Source organism: Corapipo altera, unplaced genomic scaffold, assembly GCF_003945725.1.
Source record: "Corapipo altera isolate COAL_440 unplaced genomic scaffold, ASM394572v1 138, whole genome shotgun sequence".
Classification (NCBI taxonomy): Eukaryota; Metazoa; Chordata; class Aves; order Passeriformes; family Pipridae; genus Corapipo; species Corapipo altera.
The window spans coordinates 238,347-243,400 of NW_020885036.1; the positions used below are offsets into that span (position 1 = coordinate 238,347).

At 56.7% G+C, this 5,054-nt stretch overlaps 1 protein-coding gene across 2 annotated transcripts in view; it reads right to left on the reverse strand.

Annotated features, from left to right (window-relative positions):
* Positions 1 to 5,054, reverse strand: part of MOB3A (MOB kinase activator 3A) — a 14,009-nt gene that overhangs the window by 5,631 nt on the left and 3,324 nt on the right. Inside the window, exon 1 of one of the 2 annotated variants that reach the window (XM_027668319.1) lies at positions 2,197 to 2,329. The exons of the other annotated variant lie outside the window; for it this stretch is intronic. The gene's annotated coding sequence lies outside the window, so the exon portion shown is untranslated. Of the gene's footprint in view, positions 1 to 2,196; positions 2,330 to 5,054 lie in introns of those variants that run through there. 2 annotated transcript variants of the gene reach the window in all.

A 5,054-nucleotide genomic window follows, 5' to 3' on the forward strand; every position in this document is an offset into this window, starting at 1 on the left:
TTTTCACTCCATTCCTACTGCTTTTCACTCCATTCCTACTGCTTTTCTGTAGGCTCTGCACAGAGGAGGACAGGGTAAAACCAAACATCCTCTGGGCTTCACCATACACATCAAGAAACAAATACTGACCATTTTCCAGAGAAATTGTCATTTGAGCAGGATGGAGAGACTTTTCATAGAATCCCAGAATATCCTGAGCTGGAAGGGACCCACAAGGACCATCCAGTCCAACTCCTGGCCCTGCACAGACACCCCAACAATCCCACCCTGTCCCTCAGAGCGTTGTCCAAACGCTCCTGGAGCTCTGGCAGCCTTGGGGCCGTGCCCACTGCCCTGGGGAGCCTGGGCAGTGCCCCAGCACCCTGTGGGGGAAGAACCTTTCCCTGAGATCCATCCCAACCCCCCTGGCACAGCTCCAGCCCTTCCCTGGCTCCTGTCCCTGGTCCCAGAGCAGAGCTCAGTCCCTGCCCCTCCACCTCCCCTGGGCAGGAGCTGCAGCCCCCGAGGAGTCTCCCCTCAGTCTCCTCTGCTCCAGCTGAACCAGCCGAGTGCCCTCAGCTGCTCCTCAGACCCTTCCCCATCCCCATGTGCTTCTTTTGGACACTCTCCAACATCCTTCTGACATTGATTAGATGTTTCTGACACTGTGGCCCCCAAACAGCCCCCAGGACTCGAGGTGAGGCCGCCCCAGGTCAGAGCAGGGTGGGACAATCCCCTCCCTGGCCCGGCCGGCGATGCTGGGCCTGATGCCCCCCAGGACAGGGTGGCCCTTTGGGCTGCCAGGACACTCTGCTGACTCAGATCCAACTGGCCACTGACCAGGACCCCCAGGGCCCTTCCCTCCAGCCTCTCATTCCCCAGTCTGTCCCTGCATCCAGGGACAGGGATCCAGGACCTGCCCTCGTTAAACACCCCAGGGCTGGGGACTGCCCAGCCCTCACACTTGTCAGGGTCTCTCTGCAGGGCAGAGTTTATTTGGTATGGAGGTAGTATTTGTCCTATAAACAAATTCCTGATCCTATGGACACATCATCCATGAGAACTGGGCAGCTCGACACAGCAGCAATTGTCTCTCAGACGATTCAGCATCTGTGTGAAGCATTAGCAAAATGAGTAGCTGAGACTTCAAGCAGATGCAGCCTATTTAATTATGGTCTGTGACTGCAACTGAGCTAAAAGAAACACTCAGCTCCAGGAAAAAAAAAAAAAACAACACAAAACTAAGGAGGCACAGACACCAAAGCATCCCTGACATTGCTTGGAGATGATATCATCTGTACAACACCTACTTCCACAGGCAGGAGTCACAGCCCGGGCAGCAGTGACACTGCCTCTGAACAAGAGGGAAAGGAAAGGTTAGGGACAACTGGGAAATGGGACATGCAAAGCACCTGGATGGTATCAGCAAGCTTCAAAGGTGAGGGGAAAAGCCACTCCCCGCTCCCAAAGAAACCTCAGGTGATTTAGTTGACTCCTCCTTCCAGCCAGCCAAGATCACAGCCCCTGTCACCGGTGCTCCAGAGGACCTTGGCCACGGCTCCAGATCACAGAGCCCTGCAGGGAGCCCCTGCCAGGGGCTGTCTGGGCACAAACACACCCCCAGCTCCTCCCAGGGACACGGCAGGGGCAGCTCCTCCTATGCTGGATGTGCCTGCTCAGGGTGTTGAGATCTGGCCCTCCCTTCCCTTCCCAAAAGTTCCTCTTCTCCCTGCTCCCGCAGCTCCAGGTTTGCTGACGGTGAGCCAGGGCTGCTGGCATTGCCCTGCCGTTCCTCTTCCCCCACCAGGAATGGTCACATGGAGCTGCCCCGCTCCAACACCAGCTCTGGGCAGAGAAAGCCCAGGAAGCTGCTTCCCACCTCTTGGTCACTTTTACAGGCAGCTCAGAGCCTGGAAAAGGGAAGAGTCAACTCCTTCAAAACACCTGGAAATAGCCTCCACTTGTGTCCTGCCGGAGCCATCCCGAGGCTTTCCAGGAGCCAGCAGCATTCCCGATGGATCCTGCCCTCCCCACAGAGGCAGACTGGCCTGAAAAGGACTTCAGGAGTCTCATGACTGCTCCGTCAGCGCCTGCCAAGCAACGCCCCTCGGCACCACGCAGGGGTTCAACAACAGCCAGGGAAAAGCAGCAAGCCAGGGAAAAAACAGCAAGCCAGGGGGAAAAAAAGCAGCAAGGCAGCAGTCAGCAAGCTCCTACCTGCGTTCCTGGCCTCGGCAGGTCACCCCTGCAATCACTCAGCCTGTCTCTGGCCCTCTGTGAGCACTGGCAGGCACCGAGGCCGAGGTTCCTTTTTCAAAAGAAGGGGGAAAAAGATCCCCCTTTGATGGGCGGCCCCATACGGAGGCTCCGGCAACTGGGGAGGGGTCAGACACGAGGCCACTTCCCTCCCCGTGACCCCAGCGCCGGGGCGGCCACATCCTGCTGCCTCCTGGTGCCACGGCCCCGCAGCACAGCCCAACGTGGCTCCCAAAATCAGGGACCTCTCCGGTTTCCTTTCGGGGAGGCTGGGCTGCTTTCCCGGGAGATGACACCAAGTCCAGCTGCACCCGTGGGTGAGGAGCCTGTGACCCCACGGAGGAGACGGGACGATCCCACTTCCCTCCCGAGTCATTCCCAGTGTCCTTAACCCTGTTGCTCAGGCCAGAGTTCCCAAGACAGGACACAAAAGCCCCCAGGTTTCACAAAGCAGCCCCAATACCTCGGGTGCACTGAGCACTTCGAGTGAAAACTTCAGTTCACAGAGTGAGGCCAAGAAGAAAAGCGGCTCCAAACAGGCAGCTCGCACGGAGCACCAGGGACACACACGCACATTTTTTCCATAATTCCACACCCCTCCTTTCACAAATCCCCTCCCGTGGCTGTTCTGCACTAGCTCAGTGTCTCGAGACAGGACGATCCTGGTTTGCTAAGATCAAAGAGAGATTTTACTGCGGAGAGCCGGGAGCAGAAGGACTCCAGCGGCCGGGCTGGGTGGCACTGATGGCAGTCCCTGGAGCCAGCCTGGCAACCAAACAGCGCTTGTCCTTCTGGGGCGAGGCTTCCAGCTGCTCCCTAGGATGGGTCTGTGATATGAGGAGCGAAGGTCTACCCTGTGCTTACCTCGGGAAGGGCAAGGCAGGGAGAGGAGGGCTGAGTGTGGCTGCAGACAGCCTGGCCATTCATAATCCCGGCCAGCGGCACTTCCACGTCAGCCGCTTCCTGTCTGGCACCGCCTCCAGCCTCCCGGCCCGGGGAGCTGCCAATGTTTTCCCAAAAGCTAATCCTTCCCCTCTGCAAGCTGGCTTTGCTCCTGCAGGATGGCTCCATGCTGCTGCAGGACAGCCAGGCATGCTGTTACCCTCGGTATCACCTTCCTTTTCCATTCTCCATGCTCTGTCCCAGAAGCTGCTGGAAGTTACTGGAGAAGGAGCAGCTCGGATTCAGCTGCACCTCCAGCCCCAGGCTGGGATGACACCAGCCCCTTAATTCTGCTGCTCTGCAGGACAACATCCACATTTTTCTTTTGGAATCTGCTTCAGTAGCAGCCTTCACAACAAAACCAGGGCACATTGGAAATGCTGAATTCCCAAGGTCTGGGCAAACAAAGAGCCTTTTGTGTTTCACCAGAGTCAGCTTTAAGAAAAGTCCTGCCAGTCCCAGCCACCCCCAGGCCCAGAGATTCCAATCTGCTGCACAATTTGGAAATTCCCAAGTAAGAAACTGCAGAGACATCAATTCTCCGGCCACTTCCCACATCTCCTGGCCCTTCCAGGAAAGAGGCTGGCTTAGGAGAAGGAAAGAGGCTGGTTTGGAAGGAAAGAGGCTGGCTTAGGAGAAGGAAAGAGGTTGACTTTCCAGGAGCAGGACAGGTTCTTTTCATGCCCCTAAGCCACACAGAGGCAGAGCCCATCTGCATGAGAAAAAGAACATAATAAAAGACAAAAATAGTTATGCTGGGCTTTAACTGGCATCTCCTTTGCCCCTGCAAGGCTGAGCATTCCAGCCAATTCCAAAGTCAAGGTAGTTAATGGAACAAAGGGAAAAACCCTGTTAAATGAAGCCCTAGCTGGGATTGCAGAAGATCCAGTGGAGCTGAGGGCAGCAGCTCTGGCAGAGCTCATTCAGATAACTCGATCCATCCCGGGCAGATGGAGGAACAGGCAGTTCACTGCTTGGCTCTGAGCTCAGGATTTAGATCCAGACCATGGGTAATGGCAGGAGGGACGTTATGGATGACACAGCTCACACTGCAAAGGGATGGATGCTGAGGGAGCAAGTGCCAGAGAGGCTGGATAACCCTGCCTGGCAGAGAGGGAAGGCAGGAAGACTGAATTTCCAGCGTGGTTTGTCCCCGGCTTTCCTCCCTGCAGCCACAGAGGGGACAAAAGTAAGTTCTGCAAGAGGTCCCCTCCTGGTTCCCCTCCCACAAGGGGAAGGTCAGGCAGCAGATGCTGCAATCCCAAGGTGTTCCCGTGGAGCAGCAGTGACTGCAGGGAGCCCCGGGTGTCACTGAGCCAGGGCCAGCTCTGCTGCCTCTTCCGTGACATCTGCATCCATTGCAATGTCAGAGTCTCCACGGATCCCGGCGGGACCGGGCTGCGTGTGGAGGCAGAGCTGATCCCTGCAGGGCTGTGCCGAGCTGACAGGCTGGGTCATGACTCCAGCACACGGGTTAACTGCACACACAAAGGTTTCTGGGATAAAGCATGCCAGGGGCAGCTCCCTCTTTCCCAGGTCCCAGGCCTGCTCCTTTGGGAAGACCCCTCGCTGTCCCACCACAGGGCTGTCAGGGCACTCTGGTGTTTGAGTCCCAGCTGAGCTGCTCAGCTCTCCCTGCAGGCTCCACAGAACCATCCTCACTGGACAGGGATATTCTGGAGCCAGCAGCAGTTCCATCTCCTCTAACTCTGGGATCTGCCCCCACCCAAGTGAAAGGTAACACCAGTTTGGAGCACAAATTTTGCATTAGGAGGATATAAATGACTACAGCAAATGGTACTATTTTAACAGCCACTCTGGGGTCCCAGGGAGTGTGGGATCTCCCCCTGGGGTCCCAGGGAGTGTGGGATCTCCCC